This window comes from Thalassophryne amazonica, chromosome 5 (genome assembly GCF_902500255.1).
Source record: "Thalassophryne amazonica chromosome 5, fThaAma1.1, whole genome shotgun sequence".
Classification (NCBI taxonomy): Eukaryota; Metazoa; Chordata; class Actinopteri; order Batrachoidiformes; family Batrachoididae; genus Thalassophryne; species Thalassophryne amazonica.
In genome coordinates this window covers 74,625,211-74,644,274 of record NC_047107.1, presented here as the reverse complement: position 1 = coordinate 74,644,274, position 19,064 = coordinate 74,625,211, and the positions used below count along the sequence as shown (strand labels likewise).

General features: G+C 45.1%; 1 protein-coding gene and 1 long non-coding RNA gene across 3 annotated transcripts in view; one reads left to right on the top strand and one right to left on the bottom strand.

Annotated features, from left to right (window-relative positions):
• ghra (growth hormone receptor a) overlaps positions 1–19,064 on the bottom strand; it is a 153,260-nt gene that overhangs the window by 46,235 nt on the left and 87,961 nt on the right. The gene's annotated exons all lie outside the window — the stretch shown is intronic.
• LOC117510722 lies at positions 16,287–16,604 on the top strand. The gene is made up of 2 exons (XR_004560802.1): positions 16,287–16,386; positions 16,421–16,604. It is a non-coding gene; the product is annotated as an uncharacterized LOC117510722 (long non-coding RNA).

The window sequence follows — 19,064 nt, the reverse complement described above, 5'->3', positions numbered from 1 at the left end:
CTGGGACGGCGGGAGGCCCATGACAAAGTCCAGGCCGATGTGAGACCAGGGGCGATGAGGCACGGGCAGAGGCTGGAGGAGGCTTTGGGCCTTGTGGTGGTTGACTTTGCCCCTGGCACAGGTGGTGCAGGACTGGACATACTCCCGGACGTCAGCTTGCATAGACGCCCACCAGAAGTGCTGCCGGACCACTGCCACGGTCCTTCGCACCCCTGGATGACAGGAGAGCTTGGAACCGTGACAGAAGTCTAGGACCGCAGCCCTGGCCTCTGGTGGGACGTACAATTTGTCCTTCGGACCTGTCCCCGGGTCCGGGCTCCGTGTCAGGGCCTCCCGGACGGTCTTCTCCACGTCCCAAGTGAGGGTGGCCACGACGGTGGACTCGTGGATGATGGTTTCCGTCGGGTCTGACAGCTCGGTCTTGACCTCCTCTTCGTGCACCCAGGACAGGGCGTCAGATCGTTGGTTCTTCGTCCCGGGGCGGTAGGTGATCCGAAAGTCAAAACGCCCGAAGAACAGAGACCAGCGGGCTTGCCTGGGGTTCAGACGCCTGGCGGTCCGAATGCACTCCAGGTTCTGATGGTCCGTGAAAACCGTAAATGGTACCGATGCTCCCTCCAACAGGTGTCTCCACTCCTCAAGAGCCTCCTTCACCGCAAGAAGTTCCCGATTGCCGACGTCATAGTTCCTTTCAGCCGGGGTCAACCTGCGGGAAAAGTAGGCACATGGATGGAGAACCTTGTCGGACTCCCCGCTCTGGGATAGCACGGCTCCTATCCCTGAGTCAGAGGTGTCCACTTCAACTATAAACTGGCGATTGGGATCGGGCTGCACCAGAACTGGTGCAGTCGAGAACCGGCGTTTCAACTCCCTAAACGCGGCTTCGCACCGATCCGACCAGGTGAAGGGGACTTTTGTGGAGGTCAGGGCTGTCAGGGGGCTAACTACCTGACTTTAGCCCTTGATGAACCTCCGGTAGAAATTTGCAAAACCGAGGAACTGTTGCAGTTTCCTACGGTTTGTTGGTTGGGGCCAATCTCTCACTGCCGCAACCTTGTCCGGATCAGGGGCGATGGAGTTGGAGGAGATTATGAACCCCAGGAAGGACAAAGAAGTGCGGTGGAACTCGCACTTCTCGCCCTTCACAAACAGCCGGTTCTCCAACAACCGCTGTAGGACCTGACGTACATGCTTGACATGGGTCTCAGGATCCGGAGAAAAGATGAGTATATCGTCTAGATATACGAAGACAAACCGATGCAGGAAGTCCCGCAAGACGTCATTAACCAACGCTTGGAACGTCGCGGGCGCATTGGTGAGGCCGAACGGCATGACCAGGTACTCAAAGTGACCTAACGGGGTGTTAAATGCCGTCTTCCACTCGTCTCCCTCCCGGATCCGAACCAGGTGATAAGCATTCCTAAGATCCAATTTTGTGAAAATTTGGGCTCCATGCAAGGGCGTGAACACTGAATCCAACAGAGGTAACGGGTATCGGTTGCGAACCGTGATCTCGTTCAGCCCTCTGTAATCAATGCATGGACGGAGTCCGCCATCACAAAAAAGAAAGCAGCACCCATTGGGGAGGTGGAGTTCCGGATCAACCCGGCAGCTAATGAGTCCCGGATGTAGGTCTCCATTGATTCGCGTTGTGGACATGAGAGGTTGTACAGCCTGCTGGACAGGTACTCAGCGCCCAGTATCAAATCAATGGCACAATCGTACGGACGGTGCGGGGGCAGCATGAGTGCCAGATCCTTGCTGAAGACGTCAGCAAGGTCATGGTACTCCTCTGGCACCGCCGCCAGATTGGGGGGGACTAAAACCTCCTCCTTAGCTGTCACACCGGGTGGAACCGAGGATCCTAAACACTCCCGGTGGCAGGTTTTGCTCCACTGAACCACAACCCCAGACGGCCAATCAATCCGGGGATTGGGTTTTAACACCCAAGGAAAACCCAAAATCACTCGGGATGTAGAAGGTGTTACATAAAACACAATCTCCTCCCTGTGATTTCCAGACGCAACCAATGTCACTGGCTCTGTCTGGTGTGTGATTAGTGGAAGAAGGGTGCCATCTAGTGCCCGCACCGACAATGGTGACGGTAAGGCCACTAGAGGGAGCCCAACCTCCTTTGCCCATCTGCTATCCAGCAGATTCCCCTCCGACCCCGTGTCCACCAGTGCTGGGGCGTGAAGGGTTAGATCCCCACTCAGGATCATGACTAGGATGCGTGCAGATTTTCGGGGTCTCCCGGCGTGGGTATTGTGACCCACCCTTAGCCCAGTCTCTAAGGACGAGTGCTGCTGTTTTGACCGTTTGGGGCATTTTTTCTGTGTGTGCTCGGTTGATCTGCAGAGAAAACACTCCCCACGGATCAGCCTCCTTTGTCTCTGATCTGATCGCCTTTTGGCCCTGCTCGTTTCCATAGCAACGTCAGCAGGGGGAGCTGTCGTCACGTGGAGTGCCCTGGCAGTGGAGCATGGGGAAGTCAGCTCCCTTTCGGACCCGGGAGGAAGAGGGACGGCTTGTGCCTGACCACGCCCTTCGTCTCGCTCCCGTCGGTGTTCTGTTAATCGGTTGTCTAACCGTATAACCAGGTCGATAAGCCCGTCTAAATCCCGCGGCTCGTCCTTCGCCACCAGGTGCTCATTAAGGACCAGGGACAGTCCGTTTACAAAGGCGGCGCGGAGCGCAACAGCATTCCAGCCGGCTCGCGCTGCCGCGATGCGGATGTCGACTGCATACTTCGCTGCGCTCCGACACCCCTGTCTTATCGACAGCAGCACGCTTGAAGCGGTCTCGCCTCTATGAGGGTGGTCGAACACCTGTCGGAACTCCCTCACAAACCCAGTGTAAGTCGTTAGGAGCCGTGAATTCTGCTCCCAGAGCGCCGTAGCTCAGGCGCGTGCCTCTCCTCGAAGCAAATTTATAACGTAAGCCACCCGGCTAGCGTCTGACGCGTACATGACGGGATGCTGTGAAAAGACGAGCGAGCACTGCATCAAGAAGTCCGCGCACGTCTCCACACAGCCTCCGTACGGCTCCGAAGGGCTTATGTATGCTTCAGGGGAAGGTGGGGGGGTTCGTTGAACGACCAGTGGAATGTCTGTTTCTGGCATTCGGTCAGCAGGAGGAGGTGCTGCAGCAGCGCCCTGAGCATGCGCTTCCACCTGGGCGGTGAGAGGCTCCATCCTTCGATTGAGAACAATGCTCTGCTCGGTAACTAAGTCCAACCGAGCAGTGAAAGCGGTTAAGATGTGCTGCAGCTCACCTAACACGCCTCCTGCTGGTACCTGTGCACCTCGCTCTTCCATTGGCTGTTCAAGCGAAGGTTGACGACCCTCGGAATCCATGACGCTGGCCGAGAAATCCTGTTGTGAAAGTGTAGGAACACGGACCCACAACAGGGGGCGTAAATGAACGGGCAATGGATAAGCCAAACAGTAACAATTTAATGTTGTAAATTGTGCACAACGGAATACAGACAACAACAAGTTTGGAACTACAGTCAATTACACGTTGGGTGACGTGTGGGCAGGCTTGAGGATAGGAGACACCCGTCCAGAACCGAGCTGGATCCCACACGGCCCTCACCGCCAACAAATCTGAAGAACACTGGAGCCGCCAAGTCCTGAGTCCCCAGGTGGCCACCGTCTCCAGCTGTCAGACCTGGCACTGCTGGCAGAGAACAAAAACAGCACAGGTGAGTGTGAGTACGCACACTCAGTAATCCCACAGTCTGTGTTCTTTTGGGAGGGAACACCTCCACCTCCAATCACACACTCGTGCAGCTCCTGTTTAAACACTTATCTGGTTGGGATGTGAGGCGAAGCCGCCGCTAATCACACCAAACGCCAATCCAGCAGATAAGGAAACACCACAGGAAAACGGCTGCAAAAGAGTTCAGACTGTTATTCAGTTTTAAGTCAGCAGAGAAATTACCTCCAAGGTAGCTGATTTCTCGGCGGGGAGGTGGAGTTGCAGTCCGGCCTTTAAGGTGGTGGTGATGTGGATGAGTGACAGCTGGTGCTGATGACGAGTGACAGCTGTCACTCCCAGTTGCTATGACGCCCTCTCGTGCTTGAAGCCTGCACTTCAAGCAGGGCGCCATCTGGTGGTGGTGGGCCAGCAGTACCTCCTCTTCAGCAGCCCACACAACACGTTTTGTGTGAAGAAAACTGAAGAAATTATGCATAGTGCAAGTTTTGCATTTTGCATCACCACTCATGCCTTCATAGTGGAGCTGCACAGAAAATAATTTTCTTTCAACAAAACAGATCAAATCTATACCTGAATCTCTGATGTGCCTTCTGGCAAATTGTAGTTGAACTTTCTTTTTTGTTGTTGTCTTTTTTTTATAAAAAAAAAAACCTTTTCTATACCACTTCATCATGAAGCTGTGTAACAGGTGATGCAAAACTCAAAACTTGCACTATGCACAATTTCTTCATTCACAGCCACAGAAGTCTTTAAAGTAGACCTGCATTGAAATAAATGCAGTCAGATCTTTGGACCAAAAAATTACTTATATTTACACATAAGATCCTTCTGAATGTAGTAATGTAAATCTGCAAGCCCAGATCTGTCATTCAACAGAGAAATCTTCATTTAAAAATGATACAGCTAAATACAGCTAAAATTTAGCCCTCCGCAAAACTGTCACCACATCCCGGACGCTGCCGAGATGTCAGGGAGAAGACCCTCTCCCAGCATGCACTGCGCGCGCCAACTGTAATTTGTGGATTTACGTCAGTTTGCATCTGCACCTTTTTCTTGTCTTATACGGAAGGATCTACTTTTTTAAAACTTCATATTGTCTTGCGGCATGTTTGGTGAGTACACATTTCTTTTATTTGTGCTTGAAAATTATTTTGGGGGACTTTTTCATACGCCGTTTGATTGAGTGGTGTCGCATTGAAAATCTACTGTCTTTCACCTCCGGTGTACCATCGCGGGGTACGGCGGCGGGACCCACAAAGAATCCAAGTCATTAAAAAGATATAAACCTCTCTCAGTGGCCACGGAGCTCTGCTGCTGCGATTACCGAGACGTGCGGCGCTGCGGAAAGTCTGTCCTTGCAGCAACAGGTGTTACCGGCTGCTCGCATCAAAACAGTGAGCGTAGTCTCTGGACTTTTGCCAAGTTGGCTGCACCTCCATTCAGTAGACAGAGTGGTGATACGGCTGCACAGCAGACACGGGGGCGATGTGAGTGGCCCGCTTCGGCGTTTAACGAGGACGCAGACTCAGTAAGCGCAGCAGAGGCAGAGAGCGAGGCGTCGGGGATGAACGGCGCCCGCTGTCGATGTCGCTCCCGCTGATCTGAGCATGCAGACCTGTATCTCACATTCATTGCAGCTTTCTTTTGGATGCTGAAACCAGGATGTGTATAACAGTAACATTATTAACAGATAAATCCATTTCAATGCGGGATCGGACTGAAGGCGCTAGCGCTCTGTCTTCTGCCGAACGTCACTGCAATGACCTGGATGTACAAACAGTTTTCGCTGAGGGCCAAATTTTAGCTGCAAATTTGTCATTTTTAAATTAAGATTTCTCCCCTGAATTACAAATTTGGGCTTACAGATTTACTTTACTGCATTCATGAGGGTCTTATAAATACATATCAGCTATTTCTTTCTGAGATCTGACCACATTTATTTCAATGCAGGTCTACTTTAACTTCTTCTGGGTTGTCTGGGTGTCTTTCCTCTCTAATCTTCTTATAGACTCACTCAGTTTTTGAGAACTGTCACCTCAATCAATTCAATCAATTTTATTTATATAGCGCCAAATCACAACAAACAGTTGCCCCAAGGCGCTTTATATTGTAAGGCAAGGCCATACAATAATTACGTAAAAACCCCAATGGTCAAAACGACCCCCTGTGAGCAAGCACTTGGCGACAGTGGGAAGGAAAAACTCCCTTTTAACAGGAAGAAACCTCCAGCAGAACCAGGCTCAGGGAGGGGCAGTCTTCTGCTGGGACTGGTTGGGGCTGAGGGAGAGAACCAGGAAAAAGACATGCTGTGGAGGGGAGCAGAGATCAATCACTAATGATAAATGCAGAGTGGTGCATACAGAGCAAAAAGAGAAAGAAACACTCAGTGCATTATGGGAACCCCCCAGCAGTCTAAGTCTATAGCAGCATAACTAAGGGATGGTTCAGGGTCACCTGATCCAGCCCTAACTATAAGCTTTAGCAAAAAGGAAAGTTTTAAGCCTAATCTTAAAAGTAGAGAGGGTGTCTGTCTCCCTGATCCGAATTGGGAGCTGGTTCCACAGGAGAGGAGCCTGAAAGCTGAAGGCTCTGCCTCCCATTCTACTCTTACAAACCCTAGGAACTACAAGTAAGCCTGCAGTCTGAGAGCGAAGCGCTCTATTGGGGTGATATGGTACTATGAGGTCCCTAAGATAAGAAGGGACCTGATTATTCAAAACCTTATAAGTAAGAAGAAGAATTTTAAATTCTATTCTAGAATTAACAGGAAGCCAATGAAGAGAGGCCAATATGGGTGAGATATGCTCTCTCCTTCTAGTCCCCGTCAGTACTCTAGCTGCAGCATTTTGAATTAACTGAAGGCTTTTCAGGGAACTTTTAGGACAACCTGATAATAATGAATTACAATAGTCCAGCCTAGAGGAAATAAATGCATGAATTAGTTTTTCAGCATCACTCTGAGACAAGACCTTTCTAATTTTAGAGATATTGCGTAAATGCAAAAAAGCAGTCTTACATATTTGTTTAATATGCGCTTTGAATGACATATCCTGATCAAAAATGACTCCAAGATTTCTCACAGTATTACTAGAGGTCAGGGTAATGCCATCCAGAGTAAGGATCTGGTTAGACACCATGTTTCTAAGATTTGTGGGGCCAAGTACAATAACTTCAGTTTTATCCGAGTTTAAAAGCAGGAAATTAGAGGTCATCCATGTCCTTATGTCTGTAAGACAATCCTGCAGTTTAGCTAATTGGTGTGTGTCCTCTGGCTTCATGGATAGATAAAGCTGGGTATCATCTGTGTAACAATGAAAATTTAAGCAATGCCGTCTAATAATACTGCCTAAGGGAAGCATGCATAAAGTGAATAAAATTGGTCCTAGCACAGAACCTTGTGGAACTCCATAATTAACCTTAGTCTGTGAAGAAGATTCCCCATTTACATGAACAAATTGTAATCTATTAGATAAATATGATTCAAACCACCGCAGCGCAGTGACTTTAATACCTATGGCATGCTCTAATCTCTGTAATAAAATTTTATGGTCAACAGTATCAAAAGCAGCACTGAGGTCTAACAGAACAAGCACAGAGATGAGTCCACTGTCTGAGGCCATAAGAAGATCATTTGTAACCTTCACTAATGCTGTTTCTGTACTATGATGAATTCTAAAACCTCACTGAAACTCTTCAAATAGACCATTCCTCTGCAGATGATCAGTTAGCTGTTTTACAACTACCCTTTCAAGAATTTTTGAGAGAAAAGGAAGGTTGGAGATTGGCCTATAATTAGCTAAGATAGCTGGGTCAAGTGATGGCTTTTTAAGTAATGGTTTAATTACTGCCACCTTAAAAGCCTGTGGTACATAGCCAACTAATGATCATATTTAAGATCGAAGCATTAAATAATGGTAGGGCTTCCTTGAGCAGCCTGGTAGGAATGGGGTCTAATAGACATGTTGATGGTTTGGATGAAGTAACTAATGAAAATAACTCAGACAGAACAATCTGAGAGAAAGAGTCTAACCAAATACCGGCATCACTGAAAGAAGCCAAAGATAACGATACGTCTTTGGGATGGTTATGAGTAATTTTTTCTCTAATAGTTAAAATTTTATTAGCAAAGAAAGTCATGAAGTCATTACTAGTTAAAGTTAAAGGAATACTCGGCTCAATAGAGCTCTGACTCTTTGTCAGCCTGGCTACAGTGCTGAAAAGAAACCTGGGGTTGTTCTTATTTTCTTCAATTAGTGATGAGTAGTAAGATGTCCTAGCTTTACGGAGGGCTTTTTTATAGAGCAACAGACTCTTTTTCCAGGCTAAGTGAAGATCTTCTAAATTAGTGAGACGCCCTTTCCTCTCCAACTTACGGGTTATCTGCTTTAAGCTGCGAGTTTGTGAGTTATACCACGGAGTCAGGCACTTCTGATTTAAAGCTCTCTTTTTCAGAGGAGCTACAGCATCCAAAGTTGTCTTCAATGAGGATGTAAAACTATTGACGAGATACTCTATCTCACTTACAGAGTTTAGGTAGCTACTCTGCACTGTGTTGGTATATGGCATTAGGGAACATACAGAAGGAAACATATCCTTAAACCTAGTTACAGCGCTTTCTGAAAGACTTCTAGTGTAATGAAACTTATTCCCCACTGCTGGGTAGTCCATCAGAGTAAATGTAAATGTTATTAAGAAATGATCAGACAGAAGGGAGTTTTCAGGGAATACTGTTAAGTCTTCAATTTCCACACCATAAGTCAGAACAAGATCTAAGATATGATTAAAGTGGTGGGTGGACTCATTTACATTTTGAGCAAAGCCAACTGAGACTAATAATAGATTAAATGCAGTGTTGAGGCTGTCATTCTCAGCATCTGTGTGGATGTTAAAATCGCCCACTATAATTATCTTATCTGAGCTAAGCACTAAGTCAGACAAAAGTTCTGAAAATTCACAGAGAAACTCACAGTAACGACCAGGAGGACGATAGATAACAACAAATAAAACTGGTTTTTGGGACTTCCAATTTGGATGGACAAGACTAAGAGTCAAGCTTTCAAATGAATTAAAGCTCTTTCTGGGTTTTTGATTAATTAATAAGCTGGAATGGAAGATTGCTGCTAATCCTCCACCTCGGCCCGTGCTACGAGCGTTCTGGCAGTTAGTGTGACTCGGGGGTGTTGACTCATTTAAACTAACATATTCATCCTGCTGTAACCAGGTTTCTGTAAGGCAGAATATATGTTGATCAATTATTATATCATTTACTAACAGGGACTTAGAAGAGAGAGACCTAATGTTTAATAGACCACATTTAACTGTTTTAGTCTGTGGTGCAGTTGAAGGTGCTATATTATTTTTTCTTTTTGAATTTTTATGCTTAAATAGATTTTTGCTGGTTATTGGTAGTCTGGGAGCAGGCACCATCTCTACGGGGATGGGGTAATGAGGGGATGGCAGGGGGAGAGAAGCTGCAGAGAGGTGTGTAAGACTACAACTCTGCTTCCTGGTCCCAACCCTGGATAGTCACGGTTTGGAGGATTTAAGAAAATTGGCCAGATTTCTAGAAATGAGAGCTGCTCCATCCAAAGTGGGATGGATGCCGTCTCTCCTAACAAGACCAGGTTTTCCCCAGAAGCTTTGCCAATTATCTATGTCTATGAAGCCCACCTCATTTTTTGGACACCACTCAGACAGCCAGCAATTCAAGGAGAACATGCGGCTAAACATGTCACTCCCGGTCCGATTGGGGAGGGGCCCAGAGAAAACTACAGAGTCCGACATTTTTTTTTTGCAAAGTTACACACCGATTCAATGTTAATTTTACTGACCTCCGATTGGCGTAACCGGGTGTCATTACTGCCGACGTGAATTACAATCTTACCAAATTTACGCTTAGCCTTAGCCAGCAGTTTCAAATTGCCTTCAATGTCGCCTGCTCTGGCCCCCGGAAGACAATTGACTATGGTTGCTGGTGTTGCTAACTTCACATTTCTCAAAACAGAGTCGCCAATAACCAGAGTTTGTTCCTCGGCGGGTGTGTCGCCGAGTGGGGAAAAACGGTTAGAAATGTGAACGGGTTGGCGGTGTACACGGGGCTTCTGTTTAGGGCTACGCTTCCTCCTCACAGTCACCCAGTCGGCCTGCTTTCCCGGCTGCTCGGGATCTGCCAGAGGGAAACTAACGTCCACCTCCACACAGATTTACCATAGAGTACCATACTGTATGTATTTCTTCATTCCCAAGACATAATCAGTGTCTTAGGAATGTTTATGTCTCCAACCCCTGACTTGTCTGTAGAAAACTGGATGTAAAAGTGATGGTTTACATATGCTATACTAAAGGGGACACTTACTTATTCACACCATCATTTTGGCTTTTAGATTTTTATTTCTTTTTGTAGAACTTTCCACTAGATTAAGTAAGTGTAGTATAATTCTCACACAAAGTGTGTAGTTATGTGGGTGTGTTATCTTACTTATTTGTATAAGTGGCTGAGACTGTATGGAGGGAGCATGCGCAAATTACAAAAGGAAGCAGGTGTTATAATGGTCTGACCTCCCAAGTTTGGTTAATTGTCAGGACTGGCACACGTTGTCAGTTTGCAACCTAACAAACTAATGTTGAGCTTGATTGATAAATATTTTCTGGCTGGTGAACAAACTTATGATCCAGCAAAGTGTAATCTGTTATCAGGCTTCCACAGCTCAGCTGTGTGTGTGTTTGGGCGCTCCACGCAAATATTACGTTTGTTAGACTGCCCATCAGGCCTGCCGATAGGGGGGAACAAACGGGTCTGCTGTCCTGGGCCCACGGAGAGGGGGGGCCCACAACTGGGCCCTCATTAAATTGTGGATTTTAAAAACTTGTCAGAATAGTCCTATTTGTGGAAAACTATTATTTCAATCATATTACAGTTTTTTATTTGTATTCTCCTAGTTGTCCTTGAGAAATAGTGATCATGAACCCTCCCACCCCAAACACAAAAATGGTTTGGCCTGGATCAACCTTTCATGTTGTTTTTAATTTGGCACTGAGAAGGTGCGCGGGTCTGCAATCAGTATGTCTGGTAAGCTTAAGTCCGGTGCCCCGAAAAGGAAAGAAAAGAGAAAAAGAGAAGAGGAAAACAAAGGGCTGAGAAATGCTCTAATCAAATATTTAAAAAAATGTGGCGACAGTGATGCTGGGACAAGTGGAACAGAGCAAGGTAAGAAGTGCAGCCAAACTTGTAACGCAGCTTAAGTGACCAGCTCTAATGTTAACGGACATTAGCTTAGCTTCTACAGAGCCTGACAAAACACGTTATCTTTGACAGAAACACAGAGGAGGGAGAGCGAGCAGCAGGCAGGTGTGAGGAGTCAGGGTACGGGTGACGGAGAAGAGAGAGGCGGGTTGTGCCACGGTGGGCAGAGTGAGGCTCCCGCAGACGGAGAAGAGAGAGAGATAGAGCAGGAGCTGTCCACTGAGCAGGAATCAGAGACTGATTATCAGGCACAAAATTTCAGCGATCCTGCATTATGGCCAACTACAATGACCGACTCTGATAGAGTGAAGCTGGTACGTGTGATGGCAAAATGAACCCTTTTTCAGAGAGGGCAAAGGAATTGCCAGCAGATGCAGAGGGCAGGGAATTTCCCAACTATTTGACATATTCCACATCCCACAATGGACGGGAAAAAATAGATAGGGACTGGTTTGTTGTGTGGGCCGCCAGAAGAGGAGGTACTGTTGGCCCACCACCAGAGGGCGCCCTGCCTGAAGTGCGGGCTTCAGGCATGAGAGGGCGTTGCCGCCACGGACACAGCCGGGGGTGACAGCTGTCACTCATTATCTCTTGACAGCTGTCACCCATCTACACTACATCATCTCACTCCATAAAGACCGGACGTCATCTCCACCTCGTTGCCGAGATATCATCTACCTGTGAAGGCAAGGGCGTAGGTTTGGTCTCAGCTTTGGTAGGGACAATACCACCCCCCCCGGCCCCCCTGCCCACCACCACCACCCGCTAACCCACTCATACCATTAGACGCACAAGTACAGCATAATACATAACATATGACGACATAATGCTGAATAATTTAACACTTTATTTACAATATTAAGCGTGTAGGCAAACAAACAAATAGCTTAAATAACAAAATTGCACCCAAAATCACGAATCTATTCAATAGGCCTACACCTGAGAGAACAAGACAACAAAAAAATACTTGTGGAGCTAAAAAAAAAAAAAAAAAAAAGTTTTTGCAACCAAGATGTATAATCTATTCTCTTCATCAATAATGCAGTTGTAGGTATCTGGCAACCTAATTAAAAAAAAAAAAGAAAAGGGATTTCCAATGATATATATGGTGTATTACGGTAAACGAAGTCTGTGATGTCATAACGCAGAGGAAAAACACGGAAGTTTCACACTAATGCGCCGCTGATTCTCATTACCGTAAGTTCTCATGTAAGCCCTCACTCTGAAAAATTTAACACTGACAGCAAGCCAAGAACCCGTGCTTTCCAACAGCATGCTATATGTTGCATATATTATGGTAAAGTGCGTTCGGTGACTTTTGAAACGAGGCAAAAGTATGAAAAAGAGCGCAAAACTGACAAAAAAGTACAGAGACAGACAGCAAACATAAATGTAGTAATTTCTGAGGAAAAGGCAGGATGTTAGTGTCATTTGTGAAGGTGTGTGTGGGTGTGCAGTTTATTTTAAGTGTGGCGCACAGCATTGTTCGCAAGCCCTCCACCCTGTCCTTCTTGTTTTTCTGCACCGGAGCAGTGTTGCCAGATATGAAATATGAAAGTATCGTACCAAAACCTCAAAATTATCGTATTTTGGGAGAAATGATCGTACACAAACAAAACGCATACAACGTAGCTATTTTAGTGTTTTTTTTTTTTTTTTAATTTCCAAAGAATTTTATGTCACATTTTTAAACAGTAATTATAGTAATGGGGAAACTAGAACGCACTACTAGAAAGATTTTTTTTTTCTGTGAAGGGACACAAACGTGTTAATTACCAGACTAGAAAGAGTCGAATTCAACCTCGAGGTCGCTGTCGTCATCCGATGCCATGGACACTTGTGCAGATTTTGTTGAACACAGAAAAAATGTTGACACCTCCATAAGGAACTTGAACTTTGTTTTTATTTTTCTTGTATATCTCTTTGCGCTTGTGTTTTGTTCGTTTGTTATTGCATTTGTTGAAATAAAGTTTAAAAAAAAAAAAGATGTTGGTTGGGGAATCTTCCTGTCCTGCACAGATTGGATGGGAACTCATTACTTTGTATGAGAGGGGGCGCGCTTTCAAATGACGTTGTCCCGGGTGGCCAAAGCCAGCAGCAGCCCTGTGTGTGTTGTGTCTTTGATGCCGCCTGAGTGCAACGCCTGCAAAATGATTCTTGGGTGTCAGAGAGAGATGCGTGTTTGGGCAACAACTGAAATTATCGTACATTTTGGATTTTTTCCCATTATTGATTGTACATCGTACAGAGGGCAAAACTATCGTACAAATACGATAATTATCGTACATCTGGCAACACTGCACCGGAGCCACCCATCCTCTGCGCTCCGGGACCTCCCACTTTACAAATTAAGCACTGCCTGCCACGAGATGCACTTTGTTTACGTCCATGTGAGAAGAACGTGAGCCAATGAAATTGCAACATGGGTAACCCTGTCACTCTGGCACGTCGAAAACACAAAACGTGACGACTAAAATTATAGTATCGAGTTCGCAAAAAAATAGTGAATGATTTTGTTATATAAACAAAAATGCTAAATATTGGTAGGGACTATTTTGCCATCCCAAAATAATGGTTGTGACTTGTCCCTATGGTCCATATGCAAACCTACGCCCCTGTGTGAAGGTAATATTCTCTGCTGTATCTAAAACTGTGTCATAAGTCTGAACTCTTTTGCAGCCGTTTTCCTGTGGTGTGCCTTATCTGCGGGATTGGCGTTTGGTGTGAACAGCGACGGCTTCGCTTCTCACCCAAACCAGATAAGTGGTTTAACAGGAGCTGCACAAGTGTGTGTTTGGAGGTGGAGGTGACTTTCCACCTTCTGACTGTTTTTTGTTACTGGGTGTGCACACACCCACGTCTCACTGTTTGTGCTCCTCGCCAGCAGTACCAGATCCGACAGTCGGGGACAGTGATCACCTGGGAATTCGGGACTTGGCGGCTCCAGTATTCACCGGGTTCTGTGGCGGTGGAAATCGTGTGGTCCCGGCTCTTCTCAGGACAGACGTCTTCTATCCTCGAGCCTGCCCACACGTCACCTTGGTGTATTGACTGCTATCAGATTCTGTGATTGTCTGTATAATCGTTGTGCACATTCACAACATTAAATTGTTACCTTTTGGCTCATCTATTGACCGTTCATTTGCGCCCCCTGTTGTGGGTCCGTGTCACTACACTTTCCCCAACATGGTTAACGTATAGCAGCTCAAAAAAGTCCTTATTTTGCCTCCCATGTTTGCTGTTCTCTTTTGAAGTAGAGAAAAAGTCAGCAAGTGCCCTAAATTCAAGAGATGGTATGGTAATATCCAATATAAAATATAGAAAGCTGTATGTGAGATTTCCAGAACATGAAAGGAACCGTGCACACAAGCACTGTTACTGGAAATGGAAGAACTTACAGCATTCTGTCCTTCAGACCTCAGGAATTGACAGCCATCAACAAAAAATGATTGAGACAGAAATTAATAAAAACAAAGCACTACTCAAGCAGCTACTGGACGTGACACTCTACTTAGCCTCCAGGAATCTGCCATTCAGGGGCAATACAAGTACACTGGATCAGCCAGACAACGGAAATTTTCTTGGCATAACTGAGCTGCTGGCAAGATATGACATTATCCTAAATGACCATTTACAAAACATTAGAGACCACCGGCAACAGGGAAATAGAGTGCAAGCGCATTACCTTTCACCTGAAAGTCAGAATGAATTTGTTGAACTTTGTGCTCAGCAGGTCCTAAACACTATTTTGAGAGAAAGGCAAGAAACAACCTTTTCCATTATGTGTGATGCAACCCCTGATTCATCACACTTGGAGCAAAATGTAATGTTGCTGAGGTATGTCAGTCAAACCTCCCCTGACAGCAAGTGAATGAAAAAAATGAACGTTTCCTCGAATTTAAGGATTTTTTCAAAAAAAAAAAAAACAGGAGAGGAAATTGCTATAATGGTGGAACAATCACTAAGTGAACGTGGGATAGATATAGCTGACAGCAGGGGCCAGTGCTACGACAATGGAGCCAACATGGCAGGAAAAGTAAAAGGAGTGCAAGCTCGCCTACTGAGTAAAAATCCCTTGGCTACATACTCACCGTGTGCATCTCACACGTTAAACTTAGTTGGTGTCCATGCAGCCCATGCCTGCCCAGAAACTGACATATTCTTTGGCTTCATAAATCAGGCAGCCCTCACCGATGGGAAATCTTACAAAGAGTTTTGGGTCGTTCTCTGCACAGCTTGTCTGACACATGATGGAGTGCGCGGATAGAGGCAGTGCGCCCAGTGGCAAAACACTTACCCAGTGTGATCCAGGCATTAGACACCCTCATGACTACAGGCAACCTCACCAGTGAAGCCAAAGCTGAAGCACAGGGCCTAAAGACCTACTTTCAGTCCTTCAATGCAGTTTTGTTCCTCACGTTTTGGGTCAAGGTGTTACAATGCATTGAGGACAGAAACCTTACTAGCCAGTCCTCTGCCATCTCACTTGATGTACAAGCTGCCAATATAAAAGAACTGGAGCAGGAGATTGTCTGCATACATGCATCATGGGACAGTTTGCTGACAGAGGCAACTGCTGTTGCCATGTCCATGGGCATCAAATGCCACTTAGAAATGAGACAGAGAAAGAGGAAGCATTTCTTTGATGAGTCAGAAAAGCAAGGGACAGAGGAGCAAAGCCCAGAGACCCTGTTCAGAGACAGAGTGTTTCATGTTGCAATGGACAGCATAATCTCTGAACTACATGTACGGATCTCATCAATGCAGCAGATATGTGATGAGTTCTGTGTCCTGTGGAAATTCAGGGATATGCCAAAGGACAGCATCAGTGCATCATGCTCAAAGCTCTGTGGGAAATACAAGAATGACCTCACAGACTCCCTTGAAGACCAAATTCAGCACATAAAGAAAATATATAGTGCAACTTTTAATGACAATCTTGGACCTCTGGATCTCCTTAATGCCATATACACAATGGGACTACAGCGCATTTATGGAGACCTGTGTGTCCTGCTGCGCATTTTCCTGTCTCTGCCTGTGACTGTGGCTGGAGGTGAGCGGGCCTTCAGTAAAATGAAGACTATAAAAAACTACTTACGCTCTAACATGTCTCAGGAGAGGCTGAACGGTTTGGCAATGCTCTCCATAGAGCATGAACTTGCCAAGAAACTGGACTTTCAAGACAATATAGATGATTTTGCCACAAGGAAAGCTCGGCGCATGGCATTTGGAGTTTAAATCTAAAAATGTCCACCAATGGTAAATATTGATTTATGAATGTCAGAATTCCAGTACATCTGAAGAGTTTATGTGGTAGTTTGTTAATGTATTGTCAATGCCTGTCACTTTTTTATGAAGAGGAGAGGAGAGGAGAGGAGAGGAGAGGAGAGGAGAGGAGAGGAGAGGAAGACGAGAGAGAAGTGAGAAGGAGCAGAGGTAAGGAGAGGAAGACAGGAGAAGAGAGGAACTAATGTCACTTGTGAGATGTTCATTTGGTTTTGAAGTTACAGAACTGACAATTCTAGCATGACGTTGAACTGATAAAGTTTTCATTTAAAGTTTGTTATACATGCTTATTTACTGTATTTTCAGTTGACAAAGAGAAAATTCTTCAAAATAAAATGCCTAATTTATTCTTTCCTGGTCTATTTTTCTTGCATGTATAAGAATTAGAAAATGTGTATGCACAACACTTAATAATATTAGCAGGTCCTTTGTGACAAGTATATAAATGTCATATTTAACTAAAATCTCAGCTGCCATGGAGAGCTAAGATTTTCCCCTCGTATAGAATACCTTATTTATTGTATTATCACAATATGTCAAACATAACTGGTGATGTTTATTGACAAAAAACCCGGCGGTGGTGGAGGGGAGGGCCCATCCAACATTATCTTGTCCCGGGCCCAGACAAGACTGTCAGCTGGCCTGCTGCCCATTACAATAAAATGTCTGATTTCCTCACAAAAAAAAAAAAAATCTCCCGTCTGTGTGTTTTGTTTTGTTTTTTTTTTCAATTTTCTCTGTGTTTGGTCCAGAAATGCTGTATCTCCTCTCTGTGCACCACTTTCTCACACTCAAAACAGCAAACAAATGTCCAGGCCGCAGGAAAGAGTCCTCTGATGCCATAGGTATTAAAGGCACTGCGCTGCGGTGGTTTGAATCATATTTATCTAATAGATTACAATTTGTTCATGTAAATGGGGAGTTTTCTTCACAGACTAAGGTTAATTATGGAGTTCCACAAGGTTCTGTGCTAGGACCAATTTTATTCACTTTATACATGCTTCCCTTAGGCAGTATTATTAGAAAGCATTGCTTAAATTTTCATTGTTACGCAGATGATACCCAGCTTTATCTATCCATGAAGCCAGAGGACACACACCAATTAGTTAAACTGCAGGAATGTCTTACAGACATAAAGACATAGATGACCAGATCCTTTCTCTGGATGGCATTACCCTGACCTGTAGTAATACTGTGAGAAATCCTGGAGTCATTTTTGATCAGGATATGTCCTTCAATGCGCATATTAAGCAAATATGCAGGACTGCTTTTTTACATTTGCGCAATATCTCTAAAATTAGAAAGGTCTTGTCTCAGAGTGATGCTGAAAAACTAATTCATGCATTTATTTCCTCTAGGCTGGACTATTGTAATTCATTATTATCAGGTTGTCCTAAAAGTTCCCTGAAAACCCTTCCGTTAATTCAAAATGCTGCAGCTAGAGTACTAACGGGGACTAGAAGGAGAGAGCATATTTCACCCATATTGGCCTCTCTTCATTGGCTTCCTGTTAATTCCAGAATAAAATTTAAAATTCTTCTTCTTACTTATAAGGTTTTGAATAATCAGGTCCCATCTTATCTTAGGGACCTCTGAGTACCATATCACCCCAATAGAGCGCTTCGCTCTCAGGCTGCAGGCTTACTTGTAGTTCCTAGGGTTTGTAAGAGTAGAATGGGAGGCAGAACCTTCAGCTTTCTGGCTCCTCTCCTGTGGAACCAGCTCCCAATTCAGATCAGGGAGACAGACACCCTCTCTACTTTTAAGATTAGGCTTAAAACTTTCCTTTTTGCTAAAGCTTATAGTTAGGGCTGGATCAGGTGACCCTGAACCATCCCTTAGTTATGCTGCTATAGACTTAGACTGCTGGGGGGTTCCCATGATGCACTGAGTGTTTCTTTCTCTTTTTGCTCTGTATGCACCACTCTACATTTAATCATTAGTGATTGATCTCTGCTTCCCTCCACAGCATGTCTTTTTCCTGGTTCTCTCCCTCAGCCCCAGCCAGTCCCAGCAGGAGACTGCCCCTCCCTGAGCCTGGTTCTGCTGGAGGTTTCTTCCTGTTAAAAGGGAGTTTTTCCTTCCCACTGTCGCCAGGTGCTTGCTCATGGGGGGTCATTTTGACCGTTGGGGTTTTTCTGTAATTATTGTATGGCTTTTGCCTTGCAATATAAAGTGCCTTGGGGCAACTGTTGTTGTGATTTGGCGCTATAGAAATAAAATTGATTTTGATTTGATTTGATCTGAACTCCCCTCAGAGCTCTGAACATGCACAAATCTTAATGACGAACTTTGTGGACATCAACTGACAAGAAACTCATTTTGCTGGAAGGAAAAGGGACTTTTGTCAGAAAAAAATGAACACAAACAGAGTTGCTCCTTCACAGTGGACTGGGCCTTCTACAAAGCTAGCCACATTGCCACACAACACTTCCTGTTTTTTTGTATAAGAGTCTTTCACAATAAGAGCACGGGACAAATGGATAACATCATCACAAGGCCGAGAAGAAAGAGGAAAAAACATTGTGAAAACTCACTATTTTTTGCTTTTTACAATATGCTGGGGGTCACAGAATTAATTTATTTTAAGTGGGCGTTTAACAAACTTTAATTAAAAAAAAAAATATTATTTTAGGGTGGGCGTTTAAGCAACTTTGCTCCAAAAAAAGAGGGTGGGCTGATGCTCAGCTCTGGGACTTCAGACACGTGACATGTACAATACAATGATCAATTATTCCCCTTGAAGACATCAAAGGGGATTGCTTTTTGTTCATGCTCGTCTTTAAATGGTGTTCTATCATTGCTATAGTTT